General features: G+C 49.3%; 1 protein-coding gene across 4 annotated transcripts in view; it reads left to right on the top strand.

Annotated features, from left to right (window-relative positions):
- LINGO1 (leucine rich repeat and Ig domain containing 1) overlaps positions 1-14,185 on the top strand; it is a 159,149-nt gene that overhangs the window by 41,487 nt on the left and 103,477 nt on the right. For all 4 annotated transcript variants that reach the window (XM_054516210.1, XM_054516212.1, XM_054516211.1 and 1 more), the window contains one exon: positions 9,944-9,986. The gene's annotated coding sequence lies outside the window, so the exon portion shown is untranslated. The remainder of the gene's footprint in view (positions 1-9,943; positions 9,987-14,185) is intronic.

The raw sequence follows: 14,185 nt of genomic DNA on the forward strand, positions 1-14,185 counted from the left end.
GCAGGAGCAGGCAGCTCTGCTGTGCCACTTTCTTCCTAGGTGTTGCCTAACAACTGAGAGATGCAGAGAGCTTTAGAAAACCCCCTAGATTATCAGCCCTTTCCTAGAATGGGTTCTGGAATCGAAGCAATCAGCCATTCTGATTTGCTTTGAAAAACATGTATTTTCAGTATTCATGTATTTTTCCCTTCTCTTCCCTTCCATCTTGCATCCCCACACACTTCCTTTCATTCCCCTCCTTCCTCCTCCTTTTCATGAGTTATTTTCAAATGCCAGGAAAGGCGAGATCTGAGGGGAGGAGGAGTAACTGAAAGAAAAAAAAATGGTGGTGAAATTATTTCACACATTTATGGGAAAAAAAAAAAAAAGAAGGTGTGGGTGTGGGGAAAGAGAACAGCTCCAGTTTCCAGAAGACAAAAAGCAACTTCATTCATTTCCCAACATAATTTCATCAGGTAGGAAGGCTTGGTTACGTTTCTGCAGCCCTGCAGTTCCCTGAGATGGTCCAAGTTGTCCCTCCTGCTGTGTTGCCCTGACTTGGAACAGGTTTGGTACTGGGCTTGACTGGAAACCAGGGTAGGAGGATGCCAAATGGGGGGAAAAGAGAGGATGAGCTTCTGGAAAATGTGGCTTTGATTAAGCCAAATGTAGCCCTGAGAAGGGTAGGAGAGATATTGCAAATATCACCAGCCTAATTGGAAGCATTTTTTCACACAAGGACAGTATGTTGGATGATTTCCCTTGTTTAATAAATAGGATTAAACCCAGCAACAACAGCTTTTGCTGGGAACTAGGAGTCTGGGTTGTGATAAACTTTTTAGATGACAAAATCTCCTTATGCTCAATTGTTTTTTCATCTCACTGGTAAAACTGGAAATAACTGTTTTGGCTTGTCCCACCATTCTTGAAAGGTGATTTGTTTGTCCTACTGGCCCTCTGACTCACAGCCACTGGAAAAGGGAAATAACCCAAATCCTCAAGGAAGCTTTTCTGAGTAGCTCACTGCTGAGATGCTGGAGGTAATTCTGGAGGACTCATGCTCTGGCTGTCCCACACTGAAGTCTGTCCCCTTCATGCCATGGAGCTTTGGAGAAGGCCCTGGACAGGAGGAATTTGGAGATCCAGCAGCATTAGCCTGCCCATCTCCCCACAGCTGAGCTGGGGATCTTGGAGCAGGCTGGCATTTCACACCTTGGCGAGGGTGACATTTTCTTTGCAGCTTTTCCATGCTCGGAAGATGGCATTTCACCCCAAGAGGAAGCTGGTATTTATAAGGCAGGGCACTGGCATTTCATTCATTGTTACCATCCAGTGATTCAGACAAGGTCTCTTAGCCGGAAAGGTCAACTGGGTCTCTGCTGTTCTTTGCTGCTTTTCTTTCTTTCTCCTTTTTTTTTCCTCCCCTAAGGGGAAGAGGGAAATACAAAACCAAGTCACATGCCAGAACTGCTGATTGTCATTTTTCTGGCCTTGAAAATGAAGGTGTGCTAAGCTACATAGAAGCTAGGAGTTTCCAAGTTTGCAAGGGTGTCTTTGGAAACGTCCTTATTTTGCTTTGAGTTCCAAAGGTACAACCCAGAGCTTGGTGCTGGGGTGATGTGGGTGGGTGACAGCAGTATTTGCCCCAGTGTTTTGCCCTCACTGCTTGAGCCAGTGCTCACCATCACCCCCCATCATCCTCTTTCTTGAAGCTGAAAAAGAGCCTAAAACTCCCACCTTTTCTGCCCAAACACCAGGTTTTGTCCCCAGGGTTGAGGAGCAGGATGGGAAAATCAAGTGCAAGTCACCTCTGTGACTATGGGGATCTTGTTGGACTGGGGCAATCTAAACACTGCCAGGGCCTGGGAAACATAAATAAAATCAATAAGAAGCTGTTAAATTGTGCCTGAACCTCGCAAGGAGCAGCGTGGGGAATGCTGGCTGCAGAGATGTATCTGCTGCCACTCCGCGGGCTGTGGCACATTCATTAAGCATCTTTAAGATGGATACACCCCCCAGTTCACCTCCTGCAAAAGCCTGGGAATTTATTTCCTCCTGAACCATGCCATCAATCACTGGTGACAGCACCGCCTCGGCACCGCGTGGCTCAGCCGCGCAGCAGCCGGAGAGGCACGGGGCTGGCTGCCCCCCGGCCTGGGAGGGGGCTGCCTCGGACCCCCACGCCCTGCCTGGAGGAGAGGGATCCCATTCCCTCACTCTCTGCTGGGGGAAAGGCTGTCTCACACCACAAATGCATCTGTGCACCTTTTCTCTGCTGTTCAGGACCCTGCTACCTCGTGCTGGCCTGCAGCGTGTCCCTGCTTCTCTTGGGCATCCAGCACTGCCTGCATCAGTCTCTAATCCCCACAGGCAATGCCTCAGAGAGGAGTTGATGGTCCCACCTCTTCTCTCCCCTCTGTGCATCTCCCTGTGATCCTCTCCCATTCCTTGGCACCCTGGCTCCACTCCCAGCTCCCAGTCCAGCATTCAGTGCTTGCTGGGATGCTGGGAGCTCCCAGGGCCCTGCCTTGTGTGTGTAAATATGAGAGCCTGAAGTCTGGACAGAAAATTTTTCCTTGTGCTGACTTGATGCTTGTAGCTTTTATTGGAGCAGCCAGACAGGAGCAGGACAAATCCAGCAATCCAGGGCAGTATGGGGGATGCCAACTGATGGCTGAGCTGCTTTGCTTCCCCTTCCCTTCTCCGCCTGCTCTGTTAGTGATGCTCTGGACTGGAAAGATGTGACAGGTCCACTTAGCATGAGGAAAGACCAGCTGGAGGGGGCTGAGTGACCCTCCTGTCCTGCACCCAGCACCCTCTGTCCAGCCCTGCCCGCACCCTGTGGCCGCCCCTTTCCTTCCTGGCTCTGACATTTCACCCTCCAGTGCTTTCAGCTGTCAGCCAAGCTGCACATTACTTCAATTTATGCAGAGGCCTCAGTTTCTTGCAATTTCTTCAGATGCTTTTAATTTTTTTCCCCCCCCTATCAGCTGGGAACCTACAGATTATCCCATAAGAGCAGAATAAAGACTTGTCAACCTTTCTTACCTGCTCCTTGAGATGAAAATAACTTCCTGAACCCCTTATAATGCTTTATTTTCTGCCACTTCTGCTACTCGGAGTGTAATTTGACTGACTAAAGGATCTTGAGCTAAAGGTAAAAAAAAGATAAAGTAGACTAATAATAATAATGGTAAAAACTGCTCCTGAGAGGCTGATAAGGGCCTGGCGATTCACACACTGGCCTCGCCTGCCGGGGCAGGTGTGAGCCTGGCTTTTGTTCCCTAGCTCCATAAGTCAGTGCTGGGGGTGGGGACAGCCGGTCTCTGCAAAAATGGGATGTTTTTCAAGAGAAGAAAGGTATTGTGTCCCCTGTGATATGGAAATGAGCAGGGAGGTAAGGGCAGGGAGAGACGATTTCTGATGGTAATGAGGTTTTACACTGGCTTTCTTGCCTTGCCTCCATCCCTCCCTTTCAACTGTAGGATGGGGTTTCAAAGGCTGTTGTATTCTTTTCCTTGGATTATTTGTCATGTTTGTTTTTTGTTTTTTTAACCTTGCCTGTTGTGGTTTTTAAAGATAAAAGGTGGAGCTGCAATGGAGGAGAATTTTCCTTGCCCTTCACTCGAAGGGCTGGGAGATCCTGCAGAGTTTGGGTTACTGATGTAAGGATGCCACGAGCTCTCATGGGCAGTTAAACGGGCTTGGGAACGCATTTCCTCTCCCATCCTGTCGCACAGCCTCAGTATGGCTGGAGAGGGATGTGACTTGCTGGCTGAAGCAAAGGCTGGTGCCAAACCTGAGCCCATGGTGGCTGTGCCATCCCCAGGCACCGTGTCACAGCTCTGTAGCACTGGTGGAAACCAGCCCCTCCACAGTTGTATTCTACTTGTAACTCTTGGATGGTGCTTGTGGCACCTCCTTTGGAGAACCAGCCTTGCTTTCCCTTGACATCACTGAAGGCTGAGTATTCCTCTTGTTCCTACCTCAGCTGCTGCAGTATTCCTTGTGACTGTCCAGCAGTCAGGCCTTATTTTAGTCCCAGTTTGCCTAGATTCCAGCCTCCAGCCATTAACTCTGGTCCAGCATTTATCTGCTGCCTTGAGGAATGCTCTGTTTTCCAAAGCCCTTCCTCATGTAGGAAACTGTGCCTCTTGATGGAACGGACTGGACACAAACTTCCTGTGCAAACAGTTTCTGGTGGAATACTGAGGCTTGGGCTGAGTTCAATTTGTTGTGTAAAACGTGGTCTTTGCTGAAAAGGTGAACTTTCTCCTCTGCAAAACCAGTGCTGTGAGCCCATGGATGCAGCTCCCAGGGGAACAAGGTGGGGAGCAGACAGCTCGGGGCATGGAGGGACCTGAAGCTGTTCCTGGGCAGTGGCAGGGCTGTGTTGGCTCTGTGCTGCCACTGAATTCCTGCAAGACCAGCAGTGCAGTGAGAGCCTTGGCAGCCAGGGCAGCTGGGCTGAGCTCCACAGTCAGTGCTTTTCATCTGTTGTTGATCTGAGGAACTTCACTGGGCCTGCCAGGGGAGCTGCCTGCCCCTCCTGTCTCTCCTGCCCTGCAGTGAAGGAGCACTGAAACGTGGCTGCTTCCAGAAAGTGCTGATTCGAACGAGCTCTGCCAGGCTGCTGTGGGTCAGGAGAGCTCCCAGGTCAAACCCACTCTTTGGGCAGGAGCTGCAAGCAAAGATGCCTCATGGTGAGCTGTGCTGGTGTTAATTCTGGAGCTCCCTGTCTAGCCAAAGCCCTTGAGCTGTGCTGGTGTTGCTCCCCTCCCCCTGCCCAGCAGACATTGCTGCTCAGCTGTTTGGTTTTATCCCTTCCTAATTTTACAAGAAGTGACACTAAATCCATTCTGTATGCACAGGACTGTGTGGGGTGTTTAAACAATCATTTGCATCCAGATCAGGTGATGGCTTTGGGGTATCTCCTGGCAATGTGGGTTGGTGTGGGATATATCATGCTGTAAAAGTTAACATTCAGAGCCTGTGCTGTGTGGGGCCATCCCATGGCCTGTGGGTGCCTGGGGTGTCACCAAGGGGTGTCAGGGATGTTGCCTATCAGACCTTCCTGCAGATACTGCCACTGAAGGACTCCCAGGCACAGCCAAGAGTACCTGCACAGCTTGTCTGCACATCCACAAGGACCATTAGCTTGGGAGGAGGAGGAGGAGGAGGGGCAGCAAGGGGACATGGCAGAGGAAGATAAGGCCATGGAGCAGAGGATTTGTGGGAAGTTAATGGGTGTTGAATTGGCATTATGCCCCAGCAGGTTCTCATTTCCCTGGCTCTGTGCTGGCCCATCCCCACCCCAGAGCAGAGAGGGAGCAGGATGCACCCACAGCTGAGGGCTGTGCCCAAGAACATCATGGTCAGGGAGTGCAGGGAGCCAGAGTTTGTGGCCCTGGGACCTTGGGCACACAGCAGGTGGCAAAAGGGATAAAGCAGAGGAAAATGAGGTTGCTGCACTGCTGCCCCATGGGTGATGCTGAGGGAGATGCTCCATTTTAAATCAAACTCAGATCAAAGTGGAGATGGCTCCTCTGCTGCTTGGGGATGCACAAGGCTGTGTCTGAGCTCATATCGTAAGGGCAGCTTTTACTACTCAAAGCTCTCTCCTTGCTCTGCTTCACTTCTCAATGCCTTCACAACAACCCAGTATTTGCTCTGCTTCATATTCCATTGGCTAGGAAGAACTGGGGGGAGATTGCCATGGCTTCCCCTCTGGGCAGGAGTGGAGGCAGGGCCTCTGCTGCTCTGAACTGGGCAGGATGCTGGCTCTGTAGGAGAGTTATTTTTGAGGCTTCCTTTTTTCTAGCACTGGGGTAGGGTATTCCCCCATTAGCTCAGCCTGCACCCCCAGGGTAAGTCTCTGATGAGGAGCCAAGGTGCAGCAGGGCTGGGGACTGGCAGCACAGTCCAGCCCCATGGGAAGCACTGCAACTTCCCTCTCCATGGGGCAGGGAGAGGCCATAGCCTCGGCCAAAGCAAAAATGCTCCAATGTTGTGATCAGGTCTCTGGCTCAGGAGAAATAACAGCTCTTCTCCTGTGCCTCCTGAGCACTCTCAGAAGCAGCTCCATGACTGCTTAAGTCCTGTGCTCTTCCCCTGTGTCCTTGACATGCCACCCTGGGGAGGGCTCAGCCATCCAGGAACATGACAGCAGTGCTTGGCATAGGCTCAGGAGTGTCCTTGATGGGGTGTGCTGGGTTTGGTAGCCACTGGGGAGGGGTCAGCCCTGGGATGTGCCTGCAGGTGCTTTGGTCCTGGCATCTGCATTCACCCTCCTTCATGTCCCCCACAGAGCTCAGAGCTGCCTGGGACAGGTCTGAGAGCAGCAAGGGGATGTGGGGGAATGGAACCTGCAGGCCAGACCCTGCTTGGTCCAGTGGTTTCTGCAAGACTTTTTCCCTGCTCTCATTGCCTTGCTCAGGCCTGGATGGATGAAATGGACTTTACAGCCCCAAATCCCTTAATCTCCAGTATACTTAGCAGTATTAGCCAGCCTACAGAAGTTATATACACAGTAATTGCACTCAGTGGAGGACACTCTCACAATTTCATGCTGGAAGAAAACGTATTATTCATTTTCCCCCATCTCCCACCCATCTATGCAGAAGTACATTGGAACCATGATAGGGATACGTTAAACATGCAGAGAAATGTCATAGCTGAAATACAACCTGCTCTCCTGGCAATTAACCCAGGCAGCCTTGCAGAAGCTGTGCAGGGTGAAATCTGCTCAAAGTGGGGCCTAAAGCTTCAGCACATCTTAGCTACTAATGCTAAGCAAGTTATGCTAAGCAATTAATATCCTTTACTTCTTTACAGCCCTCCCTTTGTTTTTATTAAGCATCCCTGCTAATACATTTAGCAAAGCTTGCAAAGCCTTTCAAAAAGCATGATCAGCTTCCATAATCTTATATACAGAATGATCACAAGCACCAGACCTAATAGACTCAAAGCTAGTATGATTACCACTGGGTGGAGCAGGAGGTTATAAATTCCTGTGGCTGTAGGTGACCACCCTGGGAGAGGTTCCCACCAGTGTGTTCTCCATCTCTTTTTCCTCTTTTGAACACACAACACATTTCATCCCCATTATGGTGGACAGTGATTATAGTTTCTTTTTATCAATTCATACGTGTTTTAATACTTGATGTAAGTCATCATGTAGTGATAATTTTCTTACCAGCATTAAGATTAATTCCAGTTGAAGTAGGTAACAAGTCTTTAACTAGTGTATAATTAGACTGTAACAACTGGCAGGACGTAACAGGAGCTGTATAATTAAAATCATACCCTATAATTCCACTAAAGTTACGAATGCAAATATTCAAATGATTACTTGTATCTGCAATAGTATCACCTCCTAATATAAAACCACAAAGGGTCCTTAAGAAAACATATCCTTTTCCAATATATATAAGTTCAGTTGCAGGGAATTCATCAGCATGTGTTTCAAGATGACAAACATTTTGCTCAGTGTCAAGACGTGTCTTGGGCTTTAAGGGTGTTACTGTTGAATCCTTGTTGTTCCCATATACTGTTTGCCACCTGTGTCCACTCTGTGGTGTCCATGCTCTATGTTCTATGGGAAAGAGGATGATTGTATTGTGATTTAGTGCAGCAATTGGCTATGTGCTGTGTACTGAAGCATATTATTATTAAGACAGAAACTGTGACCTTATTGATAGTGGGGTCATAATTGGCCAAATACTACCAGGACTGAAGTTCTCTCCCAGTTGTGCTGTCCCAAGCCACTTTTTAAACCTCTGTGGGTAAGGTGCTGCGTTTGCCTACCCTTTTAATTTCTGCCAGTGTGGAGTGCATCCACAGTTGAGAGTGGATACATCTAAGAGCTGGTGAAAGATTGCCCTGGACTATTCCAAGTGCCTCTCCAATCAGCTGGTGGTCCTTCTCATTAATTTTCTCCCACAGAGGCAATATATCAGACAAGAGCCATTGATTAGTCCCCAGTGCTAATAGAGAGGATTGCAATGGGTGCTCTAATATGCTCAAATCACTTGTTGTTGCACTTAGTTTATTTAGGAACACTTCAACATCTATACCATTTAGGATTCCCAATCCTGTCCCTGTAATACTGGCTGCATCCTTCCCTGTTTGCTTTGAAGGGGGATGAGCAGGGAAAGAGTAATCACTCCTGGATCAACACTTCACAAGTGATGTTAATTGTATACTATTACTTCTTAAACTATTATCTGTCATCACACAACAACTGGTATTAAGTCTTGAGCAGCAGCTGGTATTATCAAGGCAATGAGACCTGTCCTTCTGCTTACCTCTGCCCAGGCTAAATTATAAACCTTATCTGATAGACACCAGAAAGCAAGAGCCTTCCTGTCACGTGTTTCAGGAATTGGGAACCTTGTTCCTATATAATCTAGGAAAACTATCTTCTCTTTGGATTTGTTAACTTTCCACTAATCTGGATCATCCATCATTTTTATCCTTAGCTATGCTGTAGCAGTAACAGAGTCAATAATACCAAGAGTAGTGAGATGCCCCATTCATTCTTAGCTGATGTGAGAGTTTTTCTAGGAGTCAGTCATTTGTCAGCTGGCTGGCTAGTTACCACCTCCTTGATGGGAGAATGGTGTATCCATCTTTCTTTTCCTAAACTTTTAACAGCAAAATAGGAACATAGTAAGAGGGTATATGGTGCTTCACACTTGGGTTCCAGTTTATATTTTCATGAGAACATGTTAATTAAAATGTCATCTCCAAGTTGTATATAATGGACCTGTATTTCTAGATGTGTAGGCTGATACCATTCAGCTTATTCTATTATTTTCAAACCCCTCCTGCATATATATGATGTATTGTGTCAACCATTTATCAAATGAGATTAGTAGGTGTCTTAACTTGGTATTACCTTCTTTAATAAGGCCCTGTGTCAGCCTTTCTTGTGGGAAAGGCTTCTACCCAGCCTGGTAACTGATGTATTATCACTTACAAATGTATTCATTGCTGCTGTATCACGCAAGGCACTTCCTTCCCTAATGTCTGTAGAGGCCTTGGTATGTGGCTGGACAATACATTACAGCAATTTCTCTGGATAGCTGGAGCTGATTCCAGCACTTGTGTATGTCTTCTCCCCTTGATACTTTTCCCCCCAATGATGTGAAAAATCCTCGTTCTTTCCACAGCTTTACCATTGTGTGGCATACCCTGAGAGCACACAGAGAGTTTTTTGGCTCGTTTCCCTTTTCTCAGTTGTTCTGTACATGTCAGGGCTGCCAGTTCACCCTGTCCTTGCTGGGAGTGTGTTGTGGTTGCACTAAGCAATTAATACCCTTGATTTCTTCACAAGGTGAGGAGCCAGTCCCTCATCTTTACAGCTGGGTGTTTGTGCGTCCCACGCCTGGTGCTGCTCCTGTTTGCAGAGCTGATAACTGATGGCAGAGAAGACTTTACTGTCTGAGGAATACTTATGCAAACAAGCACAATGGCTTAATAGGGAACACCCAGAGAAATCTCCAAAGAAAGCACCATAAATTCCTCTTTCTGTGGATTTATGGGGAGATTTTTCACAGATGTTTATGGTTTCCCAGGTGCATTGTTGTGACTCCTTTGCACAGATTTGCATGGCGTGCTCCGGGAGCTGATGAGAGGGGAACACTGATGGGGCAGCCCAATGTTCATACCAGGATGGTAATGATGGAATGGCTCCTTAATCCCTTGGTGAATTCCTCTTGTGTGCAGCAGCTGTAGCTCTGCCAGCACCAGCTGAGCCCCTGGAGAGGCTGGCAAGCAGGAGTGGGTGGATTTAGGTGGCCCTGATCAATTTAGATGGTCCTGGTGCAATGCTAGGGTAGGTGACTGCCTGTCTGAACGTGCTGCCCCATCCACCCCTCCAGGGCTGGGCCACACCAACACTCCCCTGCTGCTGACCACAGCCAACCCACTGAACCACATCTCTTCTTCTCTTCCTTTCCAGGTTCCTTGCCTCGCCAGCAGGTCCTTGTAGGGTTTCAGCTCTGGTAAGTGCAGTTGTGTTTTCTCCTCACTGAGTCTGTTGTGAAAGTGTCACCTGGGGTTGGAAGGGCACTGGGGCTGGGCACCACCACTGCTCCCCAGGCAGGTGGAAGAGCCTGAGTGTGCCCCTGTTGAGGAGCCAGTTCCTGCTGCACTTCACCCCAGAGTTCTTTCTCCTGTGTGTGAAAATACACTGAGATGTGTCTATCAGTGCCCTCCTATAGTCCATAAAGGGAAACTGTGTGGGCATGTTTAATCCTTCCTGGGCAATCTGTATTGGATGGGAACTGAAAACTTTGGTGATTGGCATGATGATTGTAATAAAAGCTGGGAGGTATTTCCACTGGGTGTGACTTCAGGGGACATCAGGGGAACAATAAGAAGGTGAACTGATGGGTGGAAGGAGAGCACAGCCTGCCTGGGGACCTTTGCACAGGAGCCAGGCTTAGAGGAGCATTTAGGCCCTGGAAGAAATGTGAATGTGAGAAGCTGCAGTCCTGGCTGCAAGCTAGTGTTGTCACCTGTAACCTTTCCAGGAATGTGCTCCTCTCAGGCCACCCTCTCTGCCACCAGCCACCCAGCTGACTCTCCTGAGGGACTAGTGGGTAGAAGGATAACATTTCAGGGCTTTCTCAGGCTCAAGTCCCTGTGCCATTCAGTGTTTGATGTTTTCACATTTCTATAGTCCCCATGGGTTTTCTAACCTTACCTTTAACCCAGCGGAAAGGGTCCTGGTTCTGTGCTGAGGTAAATCAGCAGAGGTGTATTGCAATCAGTGTGGCTACCATGTATTGTGTCATCTTCACCTTTGTCCTCTTGATGTGTTTTTTTTTTTAAGTATGCATTTATCAAAAAAAGCAGCCTCTTTGTTTGATGCTATCTGTTGGTTTGATAATTAAGTCCCATGGAAGGCACTGACATCAGCCATGTGCTCAAGGAGTTGCCAGCGATGTCCCAGGTTGCATGGCCTCGTTGAACTTGAAGGGTTTTCTTTTCTTTAGCTGCAAGTAGTTCACTACTTGGGGCCTAAAATTATCAAAGAGAGCACTGTTAATGGTGATCTCAGGGTTTTGGGGTGCTGCTGGCATGACCTTGCTCTGAGACAGAGCTGTTCTACAACAGGGACACCAGTGTCTGGGGCATATCTAACCATGGCAGGGGGCAAACGAAGGTTGTGGATCCTGGTGCCTAGGGAGCTGCCCTGATGTCCTCTCCTTGTGCATCCATCTCACCAGAGGGCATCAGGCATTGTGTGAGCTTACCCCAAAAGCTGCTCCTCACTCCTAAACTGTGCAGAGACTCCTCATCTGTGGTGCTTTGCTCATGACCTTGGCAGCCTCAGCTGGGAGCAGCTCAGGCCCTTGGGAGAGCTGTGCTGTGTTGAGGAAGCAGCACTGCCATATTCCAGCACGTGGAGAAACTCCAGCCAAGAGGTTGATGAACCAATCAAGAGATTTTTCTGTGTCAGGGCTGTGTTACATTGGGAAGTGAACATATAGCTTTGTCTTCCCAGACAATTCCTGCAGGAACAGCTCTGGCCACACTCCCTCCAGCAACAAAAAGCAAGTGTCTATAGCTTCAGAGTGGGGACAGGCAAGACAGGACCCACTGGTCCTCCAAAAAAGGGAGAAAGTGGAAAATGGCCTGAAGGAGGGGGCAGTGGGGGAGAAGTGGCCATGGTGGTAGAGCTGCCTCTCCTGACACAACGTAATCAGCTCATGGCTTCTTCTCCCCAATCCTCTTACACCCCTCCCGTTGCACATCTCTCCCCAGACGTGGCCATGTGTGTTAGCAGAGATAAAAGCTCTCTTCCCACACGGGCTCTTCTTCCCCAGCGTGCTTAATCATGAGCCAATGTGGCAAACAGCCTTCCTGAGAGGAGAGCCCCAGGCTTGGCTCTTCACTCTCCCTCCCTGCCTGCTGCCTTTTGCCTGGGCTCCCACTCTGCCTGCACCCCAGGGCTCCCCGCACGCCCCTGCAGCCTGCGCAGCCATCACGTGCCTCTGACAAATGAGCTTCATCTGCACCCAAAATTAATCACATTGTCATGCTGGCAGAGGATGAGGCAGCTGTGCTGAAATGCCTGAATCCCTGGCTAATTTATCACAGGGGCTGGATGCAGAGCTGCTCCGCAGCTCCTGCCGCATGGGGACATGCTCCGGAGAGGCAGATGGGGACAAGGAGCTGTGAGGCCTGGGAGTGAATGCTCAGGAGGACACATTCTCCTTCTCCCCAGAGCTCAGCCACTGATTTTCAACCAGGAGAGCCTGGTGGGAGATTGCTGGTGCCCAGGGCTGATGCTGCTGGTGACAGCCTGGCTCCTCTGAGCCACCTCAGACCTGGAAGCTGATGAGTCCTCCTGCACTGGAGCATGCTCAGGAACCTGGAGCAGAAGACTAATGAAAGAAATGGATATGAGGGAATTATTCCAGGATTTCCAAAGCTATGGTCTGTATGGATGGTGAAAGGAGGAGGCAGCTAGCCAGGCTGAGGTGTCTTGTTCACTTCATTGCTCCAATTTTGCTCATCAGAAGCAAAGTGTTCGCTGGCTGTGCCCGTGGTGCCTGTGATGGGCTGGGATCAGCATAGAGAACCAGCTCTAGGGCCCAGGGCTTCCAGCTGGACCAGTTCCTGTAATCAGGATGTCAAGGATGGGGGCCAGTTGTGATGTTTGCTCCTGATGTTGTGCATCTTTCTGGGATCCACATCATCCTGCTTTGCCAGCTGCTCCTCTCCACTTCAGTGTGGGTTTGCTGGGCAAACTCTTTTCCTAAGTCCATCCCTAAGACAGACGTGGGTTTCTCCAATATAGACACCCTTGCTTGTCTTGTGGTAATTAATTACTAATTCCAGACCAGACTCAGCTCTGGAGTGCTCGTTAACTAATTGGATGCCTTCCAGCAAATCCCAGCAGTCCCTGCATGATGGGAAAGTCATGCATTCCTTGTCCGCTTCCTCATTGCTTTGTCCCCCCATGGTCAATGGGAGCACCTTGGAAGAGAATTCACGGGGGCTGATGTCCTGGAGCTGCAGGGGGCTGCTGGCAGCACAGCAGGCCCTTCCTTGGGGTGCATAATAATGGACAGCAAAGCAAAGCAACACACAGATGCCCTGTACAGTGACTGGTGTCATCCTTTGCTGTGCTCCCAGCTGCTGGAAGAGGCTGGAAACCTGCTCTGCCCACTGGTCTCTAAGGGTTTCACACCAACTCTCTTTGCAGATGTTGTTGGATGTGGTTTTGTTCCTCATAGCCTGGCAGAAGTGCTGGAAAACTGTTGTCCTGTGCAGTCTGAAGCTTTGTGTTGCTCACTTTGCTGTCATGGGGAGAACTGGTCCCATGTTTTTAGAGAAAAGAGGCTTTTATCCATAAAATTGAGCTGGTGGTGCTCCCAGCAGTTTGCCCAGACAAAACAGTGAATGGCTTTTGTTAAAACTTTAAATCTTAACTTACAAGGGCATGGACTCAGATCAGTCATAAGCTGGTGCACAGATAAACATGGTGTTTTGAGGAGGGAGAAGGGGTGTTTTGGTCTCCTGTGCCTCTGAGGGCCCCGTGGGGTCTCTGACTGGGCACCAGCAGTCATGGGCAGCTGAGCAAGAGACAGTGGAAAGTTCAGTCTGAGCGTCTCTGAGCCTCATCCTCAGAGCCTGCAGCCTGCTGTGCTGACCAGGAGCTCTCCTGCCTCCTCACCTGCATGCTTCAGAGTGGATTTTAGGGCTGGGCTCTGCTTGTGGCTCCATATCCAGGCTCTTTGGAGAGGCAGATGTGTGCATGCCTGTGAGCAGGAGACACGTCTGATCCGATGTTCATCCTTATTTCAACTCCCCCAGGGCCTTTGGGGGATGATGCAGCCTTCAGACAGCACAGAGGAAAGAGTTACAGTTCTCTTGGCTCAGTTGCATGTTCAGAGTGAGCTGCTGACAAGGCAGGGGCTCCCATGGGTGCCACCCCTAACCCTGGTGGCATGGTGATGGGTCCTGGTGCTCAGCCTTGTTGAGGCTGCCTTATTTTTTCCCTATGCTCTTATTTTTTTAAGTCAGGGCTGCAGCTGAGGTTTTGTAGGCACCCCTTTGCCAAAACATGACTGATTTGTGCCCCCTGTTGAGTGGAGAGGCCAGGGAGGAGCTGGGAAGCAGCTGAGATGTGACATGGGGAATTGGAGATGTGTGGTGACACCAGAGCAAGAATTGGTCACACAGCTTA

Source organism: Molothrus ater, chromosome 13, assembly GCF_012460135.2.
Source record: "Molothrus ater isolate BHLD 08-10-18 breed brown headed cowbird chromosome 13, BPBGC_Mater_1.1, whole genome shotgun sequence".
NCBI classification, from domain to species: domain Eukaryota; kingdom Metazoa; phylum Chordata; class Aves; order Passeriformes; family Icteridae; genus Molothrus; species Molothrus ater.